At 33.0% G+C, this 18,230-nt stretch overlaps 1 protein-coding gene across 2 annotated transcripts in view; it reads left to right on the forward strand.

Annotated features, from left to right (window-relative positions):
• LOC130900753 (ly6/PLAUR domain-containing protein 6B-like) overlaps positions 1 to 18,230 on the forward strand; it is a 317,692-nt gene that overhangs the window by 126,449 nt on the left and 173,013 nt on the right. For both annotated transcript variants that reach the window (XM_057811607.1, XM_057811606.1), the window contains exon 2: positions 5,526 to 5,595. The gene's annotated coding sequence lies outside the window, so the exon portion shown is untranslated. The remainder of the gene's footprint in view (positions 1 to 5,525; positions 5,596 to 18,230) is intronic.

Genomic DNA, 18,230 nt, shown 5'->3' on the forward strand with positions numbered 1-18,230 from the left:
TCCTTTTAAATACAATGCATTCAGGAAGTACGCGTATATCTGAGGAGATAACGAAGACGCCCAATATAATTGAATTTCATAACTACACAAAAGGATGTGTCGATACGTTCGATCAAATGTGTCAACTTCACGAAAAACTAAGCGATGGTCTCTGTGTATCTTCTATGGCATGATGAACATTGCGACCATCAATTCATATATCATTTATAATCACAATATATATAAATTAAAACACCTGATAGCAGAAGGAAATCTTTGATAGAACTGAGCCGACAACTTTTGGAATCCTGGATGGAACGTTGGTTACAAATGCTAACTTTGCAACGCTCGATCAAGACAAGACAATAAAATATATCCGAAACGGGATAAGAAAAGGTCTAATAAAATTAGAAAATTAAGTCATAAATTAAATGATTTGGTGTGCAGCCGATTATCGTTGAAGTTCCTCAATGAGGATATTGAAAGAAAATATAAAACCAGCAAAAATCAAGCGCTATAAAACTCTGCCTATCAGTTCAAGCAGATTAACCTAAATATAGGTAACAATGTATACTTGAAAACGCCGATACTATAATTTCAAACAATTTTCGGCTCTTCATAGCTCGAAAGGAGAAGATTTCTATTTGGGAATTTGACCTTTACAATTTTCAACTAAAATTTATAAGAATTGAACATAAATATTCCTAAAAAATATCTCACAGGGTGGATTAAGGAAATTAAGTTTGTTATTGTTCAATCATTTTGAAATAGCTTGGAGTACATTAAAATCGAAACAACACGAATGTAATTGTTTACTTAGCTGTATTATTGTGTGCAGTAGGGATTGAAAATATAAGGCAAGAAAATCAGTATTCTATTTCATCTCCCGAATTAAATTGTAGAAAAAATATTGTACATAGGATAAAACCCCCAAACTCTGGCACTCTGCCAATGATTGGCACTTTGATATTTTTCTAGAATACGAGATTCTATCATCTTTCCGATACTCGAAATATTTTTAATACAATCGATCAACATCGTTGCTCCGTTTAAAATTAGTGCTGCGTATATCCGTCCTTGAAAAATTATCGAATAGCGTTCATTGTGTATGTTGATGCGTCAGTAAATGTGAATTCATTGTCTTTTTCTTTGTGATGGACTACAACAAAAAGTGTAATAAACGATCTAATTTCAAATAATACTCTACTCTAACATATTTACCTAGTGCTATATAATATCTTGTTAGAAACCTTAGGTTAAATAACATTTTGCAAAAAATAGGTGTGCCGATATTTAGTAAAACTTTACTACTTCCAAATATTACCACTAGTGCCAGTTGTAAGGGTGAACATATGCTAAATTCTGCCAAATATAGATTTTTTGGCATTTTTCTACACCAACCTATGAATGCAGGATAGATTATGCCTTTTTATTTTCAGATGCCAAAAACAAAACCAAACAAAAGCTTTGTCAAGGTATATTCCCAAACTAACCTTCAGAGGTTTCACGATTCCACGATTAACTCTTCAGTTTAGACCGGGATAAAAATTTTCAAAAACTGAGCTTAATTAGAGTATCCACTTAACAAATGATGAACAGAACCAACTTATCAAATGGATATTAGAAAGACACAGGAAAGGTTTTTCTAGAAGGAAAATAGATATCCAAATGTCTGTTAAAACTTTTATGGACATGCACAAAAGACCTCTAAATCTGTCACGTCTAACTGGAGACGATTGGTACAGTTTGTTTCTTCAACGTCATGTGATTCTCTCAGAGCAAACTCCAGAAAGTGTAACATCAGCATCTGCCAACCTATCAGAGAATGACATTAGAGGTTGGTTTGAAGAGATCGGAAAATATCTCGATGCAAAGAGATACAGTTCAACTCTGAACATCCCTCTAGAATTTTTGACAAGGATGAACCCTGTTTTCATTATTGTCCCAACATAGTTTAACATATTCCCAACTACAAGGTTACCGCAGGCAGTCATAGAAAACGTTCCCGATAGCGGATGGTGTGGAAATCTGAAATTCTCATTGACTAGGTTGAAGAAATTTCTTGTCCACACCTACTTGAAACGCCAAAATGTTACATTTCCCATAATTCTCTTTGTAGACGGACATGAGACACATTTGACCTACCAACTCAGCAAATTTTACAACGATTTAGAAATTGGTTGCACTTTAACTAAATTCCACTAGAATTATTCAGCCAGTTTATATCTCCAATTTCCGTCCACTGAAGAATCTTTGGAAAAAAGGGTCCTGGAATGGCACCGACAAAATCCATTTTGTAAATTGAACCAAAAACTTTTTTGTCAACTAAAGACTGAAACTATAGTCCATTGGTTTAAAGCAAATAATCCGTGGGATCCAAGTGCGATTGATTATACAAAATGCCTTTTTTAAAAGTATGTAGATACAATAGAAGTAGTTCGTCCGGAAATTAATTATCAATGAAATTAAATCTTAACATTAAAAAAAAAATGGAAAAAAAATAGATACAATCGAAAAAAAAAATTCAAAAGTCAGAAAATATGATTATCTGGGCCAAATCGAGTTTTGGAAGTATTCCTTTGGGTACAAAATCCATACACCCCTATTCAATTTATAACAATTGTAGTTTATAGTAATTATCTGCCTAGTAATCAGAATTCTATAAAAATTTAAGCCTTATTATTTCAATACAAATATCTACTTCATAGTTTAAAACGATTATAAATATGTAAGCATTACATAAGACTTCTCGATTGAATACATTTAGTCTTTTTAATTCTCTATCTGAATTATTTATTTAATAGATTTTTGAAAATTATATAAATATATGGATACTACTGCCCATAAACATGAAATCTCCAATTCTTCCGTTAAATTAATATCCAAATAGTCGTAAGAGTACATAAATACTACTCGTAAAATACCTGTTCATAAACACGGAAGTTTCAAAAATTAATCTGTCGAAATAATATCTTCGTCGTTAACTATTGAACCTCAAAAAAAATTCGGCTCAAATCTAAAGCAAAAGGCAACAACTTGCAAATTTACCTGTACTCGAAAGAACGCACTATTTTCGCGAAAGGACTCACTCCCTACGTGAGACTGACCCTCTGGATGCCGAACGGACTACCCCCAATCGCGTGACTGTCTTTTTGAAGGACTCTCCATTTTATACAGTTTGTTTTTTCGAGATATGTCAAGTTCATAAACATCATATCGTGATTGTTTAAGAATCGTTCCGTTTGCTGAATGAATCGGTCATTATGTCATTTTGTTCATCAAATAATTTTATAGAGAGGGCTTTTTATAATTAAATTATTATTCTTTTTTTTTATTAATCTTTCATAGGTCCATGTTTATTACAATTTCAAATTAAGTAGTAAAAGCTGAAACAAACATTAGGCAATAAAATTTAGTAGAAACAATGAGAGCTAAAATTTCTGATTGTGATGAACACTTACAGTTACAGCTTAATACTTGACAAATAATCGGTTTTATTTGGCTGTGTCACCTTAAAGTGCCAATGGTTGGGGGAAACAACTTTACCAAGTTCTTTTCTATCACATATTGTCCTAGAGTGAATCGTTAGAATTTCCATCATTATATATATTTGGCTTTCCCCTAAAACTTGTTGTACTTTCCCAAGTTTCGCTAAGCAATTGAAAGTTGTTAATTCGGAATACTTATATCATGTAATTGTACTTTGTTTATTTCTGTATTAATTGAACTCAAAGTGAGGAAAATATCTAATTGTAAACTGCAAGCTACTCCATCAATTTTTTTCAGTCAAATTTAAAATTGTTCACACATAAGAATGATATTTTATCGTAAAATATAAATCGGATCGATTAATAAAATGTTAGTCTTCTATCATCTCTTTTTTGTTAAGAACCTAAATAAATAAAACTGTCAGAGCAATCATAATTCTCTAAGTAGGAAATTATTTTTTGAATTATATCCACCCAGTTTTTCTCATTAATATTCTTGGAAGAGCTTAGCGAGGCATTAGGCGTACTAAATAATGAGAAAGAAACATAATGAAAACGTCACATTAAGAGTTCTACCATCTATTTCCGTTTTATTCTTATAACAAATTCTCCACTTAAGAACTTGAATTTTTAAAATGGCTTGAGGGTTACACAAAGTCCAGATACAGTACATGCAATCCTTAACCGACTATTGTTCCCAAATCAATGAAATAAGTATGAGATAGATTGTGCTCGAGTAAAATTTCAGCATAACACCCATATAAAGCTCCAGGCAATTAAATTAACTAGAACTGGAACTATTAAAGAAAACATAATAGAATTACTCAAATGTATTATTCATCCAATAATCGATTACCCCCAACAAAGTTGTATCACTTGTTTGTTTCTCACCAGGGTTGCCACAAAATTTATTTACTGGCGTGGTGACTTAATTGCGGATGATACTGTCTTATTTTGCCAGATAACGTCGAAGATTTACAGATGATTCTCAATAGAGTAACTACAATAGGCGACAAAGCTGGTCTTAAGATCAACAAAAAGAAAACCAAATTTATGGTGATTAGTAAGAAAAAAATACAAAATATGGATCTGTATGTAAGGTTAAGATAAAAATGAGAAAGCTCTTGAGAAACCGCAACCTGACCATTGGTACCCGATGGCGAGCCACGAAATGTTACGTAATCTCCACGTTGCTTTGCGATGTGGAAGGGTGGATACTAAAAGTAGCAATGATGCAAAAATTAGAAGCTTTTAAAATGTCTTGGACTGATGGTGTAACCAATACGGATGTAATGAGAAGAATGGCTAAAAATTTAGAATTGCTTGTAGCTATTAAGAAAAGAGAAGCGTCTTACCTAGGCCATATATTTTGGAATGAAAAATACGATTTGCTACAGCTTATCGTGGAAGACATAATAGAAGGTAGGACAGGGTGAGGTAGAAAAAAAATCCTGGCTGAAAAACCTACGCGAATGGTTCCAAATACCAGAAGCTTCGAATATAATTCATGCGGCGCAAAATAGAGAAGTCTATCAAATGATGGTCGCCAACCTTCCGTAGAACACGGCACTGAAATAAGAAGAAGAAGGTGATGAAAAACAAACATTTTTAATAGAAGTACGACTTCTATGAAGAATCAGCATTTTTGTATCTATATATTACAGCTTATTAGATGTTTTTGTAGTATCGGCTATTCATTATCTTCATTCCTTTTTGTCCTTCCTGCATCTGCCTATTCCACTCACATACTCATAGACTCTGCACCCATCAAACAATCTGATCTTTCCATCTATTTCTTGGTCTTCCTGGCAATCTTTTCTCATTTGGTCTCCATTCTGTAATTTTCCTTCAACCCTGTCGATCTCAATTCTTTTAATGTGTACGATTCTATCCTTTTTGCTGTAATTGTATTTACTATTTACTATTCTACTGGAACAGGGCTCGTATATAATCTTTTATTGAGTTGAAATATCTATTTCAGTATTTATTACGATAATATATTTAATTCATTCAGTCAAAAATCAAAGAACATTCATTCATTTCTTATGTTCGTTGCAGGTATGTCTTTTGAACATCGTTCTATGAAGATACTAATCGAAGATAAGCTTTCTCCAGTAAATTGTAGAAGGTAAGTCAATTTTCTCATGTTCATCCGTTTTAGTTTCATGTCCAATAACACTATTATTAAGTTTTTCCTTTTAGATAAAATTGTATGATTCGTAATTTATTATGAAAAAAGTAAAGAAGAAGGGTGAAAAAAAATTTTAGTCACGTTATGTTGTTGTGAGAAATAAATTTATTGTTTTGAAGAAGTATTTATCATTCTGATTCTCCTTAGTAGCGCTTTTCATTTGTGGCGATATCTTTAATGAAAGCGTTATTCGCTCGTCACTTAAAGCGCCCATTTTTCCGTCAAAAACTTTAGGTGGAAATGTAGAAAGTGTATTTTCTAGGACATATTACATCCCAATTCATAATATGCATTGAGTCTGTTTTTATGAGGTCAGAATATTGAGGAGATCTCTAGTTATCCAAAACGTTTTCATTAACTTTTATAAACGCCATCCAAGCTTCTCACTCTTTTTCATTTAAGGTAATTATGAACCCCGCATCTATAATTAATTATTTGACACATCGGTCTCAACAAATACACCTTCTTTTGATTTAGCGTCACTCAAAGAAGGAAATTTCTGTTTTAAAAATTTGAAATCAGTTCCATCTTTGTCTATGGCCCTTACAAAATTTTGCCATAATTTGATGTACAAACGGGGTAATATTATCATTTCGGGGTTAACTCAAGGTTCATTATCCATCATTGATATTTGGTATAATCTATTATTCCTAAGACTACCTTTATAATGTCGTATATTTCTTTTAAACAAGATAAAGCAAGTGATAGAAATTGAGACTTGACTTTGAGGAATCAATGAAAGTTTCCATTCCTCTGACCTTTATTCATAACCCAGTATTAACATCAAGCCCTGTTTACATTACATTACATTACACAGAGTCGTTCTATTTGGAAAACAAATCAACATATGAACTGTGACTTTCAGGGTACACGGTACACTTCAACTCCCGTCCTAATACTTCAGCTACTACTACTTTTCATTTCAGCAAATCAAATCACTTATGAGATCATCAAGCTCCAATCGGTTAATTAAATGCTTTGTTTGAGGATTTGTAAATTCTTCGGTTTCAAAACTGCTTGAACTTTCTTCAACGCCATAAACTGGAGAAGGCACTGGAACTTCTTTCGAATGAAGAATTGTTTTTGATACAGAAGACAAATCAAAGAGATTATAACGAATTATCAGAATGTTTATTCAAAAAATTTTACAGATAATAAAACCAATACAAATACTGAAAAATGATATAGCGACCCTAAGAATTATTAATTAAATTCAAATGTATTCTTCCAAAGAAACTATAATAATATATTTTGCACTTTTTCTTAAAAGATATTACATGTTTCACTGTCATGGATGTCATTAAACACGATGTTAATTATATTTTTAAATAAATGTGAATTTTCTTCGTTAATAACGTGTTTTTTTAATAGAGAAGATTAAATTTACAAATCAAATTCGGTATGGCAGGCGACACCCCTGCAATTGCAAGACATTGACAAAAACAATAAACTTGAAGATTTAATATGTTTTTACTACCACCATCAGTTAGCCATCAAACCGATATACAACAAATAAGAAGTCTACTTTGAAAATGCATGCTACAAGTGATAAAGCTGCTCAAGCGGTCAATTCCATCGAAGACGCGGTTTCGAAAGGAAAAGATACACATCCGAGAGATCCGAGGGATCCAATTCATTGTCAGCACATCGCTGAAACATCGTGCAATCAAGAGCTCAGAGAAACGCGAGAAGTGGCTGTAAGTGGCTGGGCAAGAAGAAGAAGGCATCTGTAGGCCAGGTCATGACGTCGAGTTTTAGACAAACTTATTGAAAAGTCATCACCAGATTTAGCCTCTTTGGAAATTTCCTAACAATGAAGAGTTTGAATTACTACTTCATGCACCTTATTCACCAGATTTAGCCTCTTCGGAGATTTTCCAACATTGAAGAGATGATGTGGACAGTCAGTAGCTATTTGTAGGAGCTTGTCGATTCTTATTATAAAAAGAGTATCGGACTTATTGAACATCGCTGGGATTTGAGTGTCTGTAGTTTGAAGGAGATTACAGCTCAATTTCAATTTCCTCGAAAAGCTCTTGATATTGTTCAATCAAAAGTAACAGTCGCTTATGCGATTGGTAGATTAGCGCCATATCACTGGTTTATCAAAAGTCATTGTAGAATATTGTTCATTAATCTAAACAGTCGAATTTCTGTCACATGATACAGTAGATGTGTGACACCCAATATTTACCATTGTTGCGAATATCCAGGTTGAAATTTGCTAGATAGCACTTCTTAATTAAAGGTGTAATAACGTTTTTTTGACTTTTAGTAGTATATTCAAAGCAAATATAACAAAATAAATCGGGAGAATCAACTCATTTGCGTGATAATTTGCATAATGCAGCTGTCAACTAACTTCCAAAGTTGACTTCGGAAAATAATCGATGTTAACTCGAGTTACTCACAGAATTTTATGGAAAAGTAACAATTTTGTGAAAAAAAATCATTGAAACGATTGAATGTGTGGTGAATGACAAAAACTGACATTTTTCCGTTGGGTGCTAACAATAAAATGCACAATAGATTTGGTTCGAATAACTCTAAGGTTAGTTATACGTCTTGTATCTCTAAGTTTTTAAAGTTAGTTGAAGGTATTAACTCACGGAGACATTGCATTTATTTCTTTTTTTTTTTTCATGTTTTATAACATAGTTGAAATAAAGCGTTCATTAAAGAGATAGAGAAGAGACACATTTTCCTACGCATTCATAACAACCTCTTCATGACAGACCACGTAGTTGGAATTGCTTCCAGAAAGAAATGTGGAATTGGAACTCGACATTCAATATGTATTTCAAAGAAAAAAACGTTACACGGTAAATCGGGAATCCGTTTTCCACGTTGCCATTCCCTTATCTCTATTACTTGGACTCTCTGTTTTCGGTACGTCGAGGTCATCAACCTTTTCCTTGCGAAATATTATCCTCTCTAGAAACGTGCATTTCCCCATCAAGAATCTCTTTTTTAATTTAGTCATTTAAAAATGCTTCTTAATAAGAAATTGGAGGGAGGAGAATTCGAAGTAAGATTAAGTTTTCTCATTTAGTCATTTATTAAATACGCGCCTGTTAACAAGGGACGGAAAACGGAAGACAATGAATAATATTTCTGCGGATAAAACCACTAATTTGTTAAAAATAAAATGGGGCAAACTGAAATTTGAGCAGAAAAAAATATATTTTTAAAATATTATCACTCCTTATACACCCAACAAATGATGAACATGATATTCAATGATAGTTTTAAGTTTAAGTTGAAGGATGTCTGGGAAGATATTTAATTGTTATTACTTTTGATTTTATCGGTTTAATTTATCTATTTGGTTTATGGTTATTTGGTTTCTTCATAATTTTTTTTTGATAATCGCATATGATATGCATTTTCTGAAAATATTTGATAAATTGCAAATTTTGCGTGATTGAATAAATTTTTGAAGATGTTGAGCTTCAAGGCAAAATCAGTTTCATAAATCTGCTATTTTGAAGCAATTGCTGTTATTTCAGCTCTCAGGAAACTAATTTTGAAGCAGACAGTCAAACGGTTCAATGGAAATGGTTGGAAATTCCCAGTCTAAAATTCAAAATAAAGAGATAGATAATTCTACATACAAAACGGCACAATTTAATATCATATAATGTACAATAACAATATTTAGCTTGATAATAATCATAATACAATATTAATATCCTATTCCATACTTAATATTGAATTATGCTAGTCTATGGTAGATTGTAGAATTCTGAAACACAATAATAAGATCCTTCAAGCTTTTGTCAATCTCTGGTAATTATCAAATGTATTTACCACTGGTAGCTGGTTGAATAAGTTTTTGTTATTGAATATTTTCACCAAAGAACAGGTGAGTATAGTTAAATAAGTGTCCAAATTTTTTCCTCAAGTAGGATAACTGTGAATGGGTCTCTCACTTGAGTTGTGGAGCCAAACATACCGATTCTAAGATGAAGCCATGCGTTCTACTACTTAAGCCATAAATGTAGCGAATAATTCTTTTTCGTGATTTGAAAATAAATTTGAAAAGCTGCAAGACCCCAGAAAGGCAAACTATAGCGAACATGGAAACAGTACGAGAATCGAGCTATTTAGACACAGATTTTTTATGGCAAAACAAGCAGAGGATACTTTTTTCGCCAAAGTTTTTATATGTACAGATCATTGAAGAGCACCGTCAATATGAAGACCAAGAAACTTGATCGAATTTGAAGATGGTATTAAGTCATTGTTGACACCAGGACTTGATAGTAATGAGATCTTTGGTGTCGTTCTAAACCTTTAAATCTAATTTCTGATGGGTCTGCTTTTGTGTTGGCATATGTAACGGCTCTTATTTATCTCGTGCTTTTGAAGAGATAACATCGATTTGTGATTTGTAGTGCTGAACTATTTTTTTCAATTTTTAAAATAAAGTCAGTTTTGCTTCAATATGGATTAAGCCATACAAAAAACTACTTGTAGATATGAGAAAAGTGTATTGTTATGAAATGATTCTTGTAAATTCAAAACGAAAACGGAAACAAGTAAAATAAATATTGTTTTGTATTAACTTACACAATAAAAATACAGAGAAATATACAGAGTGTTTCAACTTTGATTTGTTTTCTATCCATATATTTTTTAATCTCGAAAAATAACAGATATCTACCGATTTCGAATCATTTGGACCTTTGGAGTGCTTTAGTTCAAGTTTTGAAAACTTATGCTCATATTGCAAAATTAGGTGGAGACGTGTCACAACTCACATCTACGCAATGTTTTTAACCAATATTCAATAAGCTAAACGAACAAGACATATTTAACCTAGACCTATGTGCTCAATAATGAAATCAAATATTCTTTTGTTACAGTTATGTAATCAGAAAATGTCTCCAAAACATATTTTACCTCAGCTTAATACATATAACATGCTCATTTTGAACATACTGTTTACACTACCACACTTACACACTACACTGTTTGATGTGCGTTTCGATAACCAAGCTCTCGTGTTCAGAGACTGAAGGTACAAGATTACCAATGTAGTTAAGGATTTTCTTAATAAATATCAATAATCATTTCCTAAATATAATTGAAATAATAATTTCTCACCATTGCATACGATAACTAGCTGCAGAAAATGTCCTCTGGTAAAATTCCACTTCATCCGTTCATCCCATTCATGTAACTTTTAATAATACAATTATATTAGGGTTTCATTGTTAAAGCGATACATTCCTAAAAGACAATGTAAATTGCTAGGTCATAACCAATAACCATTGAGTTTAGTGGAAGGGCTTTTATAACATGCATGAGGGAATTTCCATAAGTACAAATTAATTTCTGAATAACATCTTATTATCTATGAAATCGTTTGCTTGAAATTTACTTTTTGTTGTTGCTGGAAATGTTATCTCAATTCATTAACAGAAAAATCCAAAATAAATTATGAATACATTTGTAACCGTTTTATAGATACGTATCAAGAAAATTTTGCCCCACTATTGATATGAAAATATGGTTAATACTCATTTTCTGATTCATATTAGTTCAGTGAAGTACGACTTTAGGGTGAAAAAGTGTTGAATTACGCTAAGAATTCGCATACATTCTCATAATAATAGGAATTTGAAGGAAAAAAAAGTTTACCACAAAATAGGGGACGGTAGGGAATAGTTATGACGAATGGAAAAATCGACAATATGATAATCATATTAGTCGGAAAAAGACCGTTACACACGAATTGCATATAATATTTTTTTTTATTTGCGAAATTTTATCAGAATACAGTTTAATGGTACTTTTCCGCATGAAATATAAGATGTATTTATTAATACTTTGGACAATATAATCAATATTTGAACAAATTAACAAAGCAATAGACGAATTTGTGTTGTTGAGTTTGTCAACTCTTCTCTTCGGCATGTATAAATGCCACTACTCACCAATTATGACTGCATAAGATGAAATATGAAAAATGGCACTTGAACCTGGAACCTCCCGCTTGTGAGCCTCGTACTCTAGCCACTACACTACGTAGACCTTTTTTCACGCACTACTGCTTGAAGTATGCTTCTTCACGTACTAGTGCGTAAAATTTTACGCCCTCGTACTTTACGTACGGTAGTAGAAAAACATTTTTGCTAAAAATAAGAGAATGTTTTTTTTAGTGAACTTTTGTCATCCAATCTGTTCTCATAGATGGATAAATGTCCTGTTGTCCGCTTTTTTGGGTATAACGAACAGTTTTTTCACAAAACGAGATAAAAGCCGAGATGTGAAATTGCCTTTTCATTTATTGGAGCAGGCGGTGAATCAAACCTTCATTCAAAATCGTCACACAGAAGAAGTTGTGTTTCTCAAGATCTCCAGTTCAATAAAATTTTTCCATAAACTCCTCCGTAGAACGTCTTTCTTTATTAGTTTCAACTAAATTTTCCGTAGTTTCCCAGATGCCTTCTTAAAATTGGTAGATAAAGTTTTAATAGGTCATACTTACAATTTTTATAACAACTAGATCATTTTCTCTGGGATATTCTTAACAACTTAAGACCAAATACGCGGTTCTTACTTGCCGAAGAAATGGAAGAATTGAGTTTTATGAATCCCTCTTGTCTGGACTCTAACAAGTTTCCCGAAGTTCCCCAGTAAAAGTTGAAAATAATCTTTCTTATGGGTTTTATATAGCAGTTTAGGTATAAATATCCAGCTCTGGTTTTATGATTGCTTGATTTCAAATAGAGAAATCAATTGGAATATATTTGGGATTTAAAAAAACTCTTTTTTATGAATACGCGAATCAAAATTTTGTTGTTCCAAAGCGTTTCTTCATAACGCCAAGGACATTACCCTTAAGTAATGTTTTCATCTTTTCTTCTTGTACTTGGATCTTGTACTTGGAGGCATATACTCATGCTCAAATCAATTCATACCAAAAATTTCAGAGGATACAAAGGAAGATATTGATATTCGGAATCATTTCTATTCGTGGTCCTTGCGCAAAAAGAAGTGGTCGCTCTTTTTTTCGTTCAGAAACACAACCGGAATCATTTCTACTCATATTTTTCACGCATAAAGATGTGGTAGCTCTATTTTTCGTACAGGAATACAGACTCAATCATTTCTACTCGTATTCCTTACGCTAAAGAGGTAGTAGTTCTTTTTTTGTACAGAAACACAGACGGAATCTTACTACATATATTGTGGAAGACTGACAGTGTTTTCTATTCGTTTCGAATACACATTATTTCTACACGTATTCCTCACGTAAGAAGAGCTGGTTGTTCCATTCTTTATAGAGAAACACGAATATCACCTTTAATTGTTGTGGTATCATAACTCAACCGCATCTTTCAAACTCGATTTCAACCCGGGCAGTCGCTCAAAAAGAAGTGATCGCTCTTTTTTTTACAGAAACACACAAGGAATCATTTCTACTCGTATTCCTCATGCAAAAAAAGGTGGTGTGATGAAATGCATTTCTGAAAACTTATTATATAATGTATTGTATCTAAGATAAAAACTCCATAATAGGAACCGATCCTTCTTAATATCTTGCTTCGAGGAAGAAATATCGAATTTTGTTTATATGTCTGATGAATAATGTGGGTTTCTAATATTCACTTTGTTCATTAAATAATCACACAAAAGTTTAATCCGACATTCTTTGAGATCTTGGTAAAACCATTCTTTGAGCTGAATAAATACTAATCTGACTTGAGTTCAATACCATCAAGTCCTTGAATTTTATTTCGTGTAACTTTAGAAGTATATGGTTTCACATTGTCGTGTTGTAAGTGAACCCGCTTTCGGTTAACTAAACGTGGATATTTCTCAGATAAAACTTCATACATTCGCCTCAGCTGTCTACTATATACCTCGGCATTGATAGCTGTACAATCCGGAATGATTTCGAAGGGCACTAATGCCTCGGTTTCCTATTAAATACCACATGCAGCGTCCGTCTTGAGCGTCAACGTTCGAATCGACGCAACAGTTTTAGGGGTCAACAATTTATACGGGAAAGACGTGTCTCGTTCACAACAGTAGTCGACAAACAGTGCTAAAGACCACATACGAAGAAAAATCACAATTATAAGGCACCAATTATTTATGAAGAGGAAGAAAAAAGGATGTTTCCAGATTTTGATGATGAAACCATTAAAAAAACAACAACAATAAATACTATTGAATATCGACATTTTGTGCTGACGCCAAATACAAGTTTGAATGACGCCTACGGTGTGCACACGCAAACATCAGCGTGTGAAAGAGGCCATAACAGTACATTTCTATAGTAAGCATCGTGAGGCGGCTTACGGCGTTACGCTGTACGCGGCCGACGGCGTTTATAGGAGACCATAGTCTAAACGTTTATAATTCCACCAGATACACAAGACTATCTGCTCGAAACGACCTCTATTTGTGACTGATTCTGATAATAGTTGTCCTTTCTCTAACTTGTGATTTTCCATTTTTAATCGAAAGTAACAATGTGTTTGATAAAACAATTATCTTTTTGCAAAGCAAGGAGGTGTTTACACATCTCTACTAGACGTTTAGTTTGAACCTTGGTTAATTCGTGTGCCACTATTCGACAACTTCTATAGATAGAAGGTCCAAGGAAGTCTGATAATCGGCACGCGCTAAATTGGTGTCCACTGCTTTCTTTATAACCCTAATAATCCACGCTGGTGCACAACCTGAACGTTAGCGATCTTCAAGCGTGAAATATTTATTAGAACGATTAAATCAACGCTGTGCCGTTTGCTTTTTAATTATGTGCTTCAACTTTAATTTTAAAGATTTTCCTTGGGCTACAACTGCTTTGAATTTTAATTCCCAATAATGTCTCAACAAAACAGGAATTTGTTATTTATCTGTGACTTTTATATTTCTCATTAGAAATCGTGTATTTAAGAAATTTAATTCAATAAGAACAACCTCAATGGTTGATGTCAAGTAAAAGAATGAATATGTTTTTAGTCATAGAGTACTTCTCATCATTCCCCCTCCTCTTTTCTTTTGAACGATGATATCCCGACACAGAATGCGAAATACTCCTATCAATCTATATAAAGGACTTATTTGGAGGACAAACAGGTAGTGTTCATGATATCAAACGATCGAGGCCGACCAAATATTCGTATTGATGAACAAGTTGATATACGGAAATTGTTGTATGCCATTCTCGTTCCACTCCCCTAGTAGCGTCTACATATGGTGTCTGTCATAGTACAGTATACAGGGTGTTGACCAAAAACAAACTTCACCCATACAAATTAAAAATGGTGCATCAACTTTCATTCAACGACCCCGACCGAAGGCTGCAATTCTTTGGAAATATATCTATTAAAATTCTCCGAAAGTTACGAAAGTATTTTTTTCCTTAATGGAAATGTTGATACCCAAAATATGAGGTACTGGAGTACAACTCCTCCTCCTCCTCCGAATTTCATCAGTCCAATTATCACCGTTCCAAAAAAAAAGAAGATGGATGAACTTTTGCAAAATGTCGTATACAAAATGCTTTATTAATTAAGTTGACGACTTAATGCATTAAAAAGTTTCAATCGAAATGTAGCGGTTTTGTTGCCGGAACAATTTGAAAGCTTCCCTGGACTAGGAAAAACTTTATTTGAATCTTATGAATTTTGTTATTTATTTTTCTATTTTAATTTATACTATAATAAATTCATTACCATTATATTTTTTGAAAAATGTCCTAGACTAAATATGAGGATTCTCAAACATTGTTCTAATAATAATTTAATGAATAAAATATAAATTTTCTTGGTTAAATAAGTTTTGAGAACAGTTATAAAAATTTTTCCCATTATACTTTTCTGGAAAAACCTTGTTTTTTAAAGACGTGAAGTTGCACGGAAATCTTTTCCTTATATTCCATTTTTCCGTACGCTAAATAAGAGAATACAATTGAAATTAATTATAATAAAAAAAATATTTATCCATAACACTTTCCTGTAAACAACAACGACATAATTAGTATATTTACGAATCGTTGGTATTAACAGTAATATTTAGTCCCTTCGGTAGGTTATACTTTACAACTAAAGATATTGAAGCAGACGCTTCATAGACGTTTTTATTTTTCTGATGGAATGTTGAAGAGCTTGTATTTTGTCATTGAGAAGGGTTAAACAATTGTGATATTTCTATTTTTCTTTGTATGGATTCTTCTATGTATCCTGCTACGTCGAAAGAACGTTATTCTCCGTGTCTTTTCAAAGTGAGCAAATGAACGCCGCATTCCACCAACAAGGTTGCTCAAAAACGCCTCAGCCTCCCGTATATTCTTAGAGGGATTCATTTTCAGATATTTTGCAAAAGGTGTCGGGACACCGCTAATGGTATAGCGTCCAACATGTTGGGCGTAACACCTACGATTTCGGTATGGAGCAAATAATTTTCTGCTATTCATATTTTTAAGTCGCAGATATATATTTACGGTAAAGTGCAGAGGGCTCGAATGTATATAACCCTCATTCTTAATTGTAAAACTTTTTGACAGCGCCCATCCACTTGGCGCCAAGCCCTAGCGGGTGATAACAATGTTCCTCACTTGGTTTGCAACCGTGAGCCAGGATGGTTGCTTGTGAAAATAGATTTTTAATATATTGTTAATAAAATTATAGTTTTATGACAAATTTCTATTTATTAATGTACATGAAAATATTAATTAAATAATTACACATATAAAAAATGATGCTATTTTTTATTGTCTTTTATGCATGAAAGAATTTTATTTATAAAAAATTATTAGTTTGAATGTTAAGATATCCATTATGGATAAGATATTAGAACAAAACTTTATATAGTTTTTCAGAGTTCTGCCAAGCCTGGCTGACTATAGGATGGCCGAGGTCCGGTTACCCAGAGTTCAGCCAGGCTAAAGTGAATATGAGATGGCCGGGGCTAAGTTACCCAGACTTCAACCAGGCTTGGGCCATTATTGGTTTGCTAAGACCGGGTTTCCCAGCGTTAGCTGGAGCTAAGCCTCGTCGCTCAAGTCTGGGGACTTCTACATGGGTCATCTTCCATATCATCTGAACTCAAACGTATTAAATCTTCTCTACAACATCTACAGCAAAAGATCTTAAACACTAAAATCACTTTTGCCAGCTGATATTGTTCATTTGAAGCTTCACATAAAAATGTAGTTACTTGTTCTGCCGTTAGTACCCTGGGCTTTTTTGGAATATAGTCCACAGCTTACAGTTTTAACTTTTTTGAGATATCTCTATTCCATAAGAAGCTAATAATCGTATTCATATCTCGACCTGGATTTTGCCGGTAACGAATCAGCACTGGCTTGTGCCACTAGCTCTTATATATTTTTAAGACTATCGGATTGTCTTCTGAGTGCAATTTTTAAAATTGACATGAATAATAATTCTCACCTCTATCAAACAGTATCAATGTTCATACTTATCAGTTGAATGATATTAAAAATCACAATTCCATATAAATTGTAACAAATTCATCAAATTTCAAGTTGAGACTGATCAATCGATTTCGTAAAGTTTTAGATGAAGAGGAAGATTGCATTTCTAAAAAATTTTGGAAATCCAGTATCAGATGATTTTATCGAAGAAATGACTGTTTAAGAAAGTAAAGCCTGGAAAATTAAGCAAAATAATTTCAGGATTTTTGGAGTAAATAAAAGTAATCTCAACAGATTTTCAGATAATTTAGGAAACTATGGTAAGGAAATGGGATGAAACCGGCCTATGATGGTGAATTATTACTGGTATTTGAAAACAGATTTTGTCTCAGAAAATTCCAAAATAATCTCATAAAACGCGTTTCGTTGAAGTGAAACATTATTGTAAATATTTTCTTGTCTAGTTAACTCAATATCTATTAGCTTTATTTTTACATTCTCCTCTTTTCGTACTGTGAGATAGAAATAAAGATTAAAGACAAAAGCGAAATAAATCTTCAAAAATCATTGCTCGTTTCATGGTCATAAATATATCCAAAATCAATCTTATATTTAAGGGCAATAAAACCACTATTTACCACTGTTATCATCCCAACCCTGGAACACTAACAGAGGTTATCTGTATGTATTCCTGCTGACGGTTCGGGTGTTGTATGCTGTTGTGCTATTTAGTCGCTAACCTATATTCTAGGAAAGATACACGAAAGATATTCGTTGTTGGGTGGCCTATAACCTTAGTATTACCGACATAAAATATAGTGAAGCGTTCAGTAATTTCGTAACGTTATCTGAAAAAGACTTTTCATGTTCTGAGCGTCGTAAAATCGTAAAATTTGCCGAATAGGTCTTTGAGCGTGTAGAGAAAAATTAGATGGAAAAAGTGAAGGTGTATTGATTCAAACGGCAGCGGTTCAAAATATGAAGATAATATTTCAATGCAGTCTGCCCGTTAAAGATTAACTTCAGGGTAAAGATGAACATTTGTGGTATTAAAAGAAGCCCTCTCAATCGCATACGCTTAAAATAAATATTGTCTAATATTTTCTTTATGGTGTGAAAGAAAACGCGCGAAATGTTCCAATGGAGTTTATAGACCTCTTATTAGAGGCTG

The sequence above is a fragment of the Diorhabda carinulata genome, chromosome X, assembly GCF_026250575.1.
Source record: "Diorhabda carinulata isolate Delta chromosome X, icDioCari1.1, whole genome shotgun sequence".
NCBI classification, from domain to species: Eukaryota; Metazoa; Arthropoda; class Insecta; order Coleoptera; family Chrysomelidae; genus Diorhabda; species Diorhabda carinulata.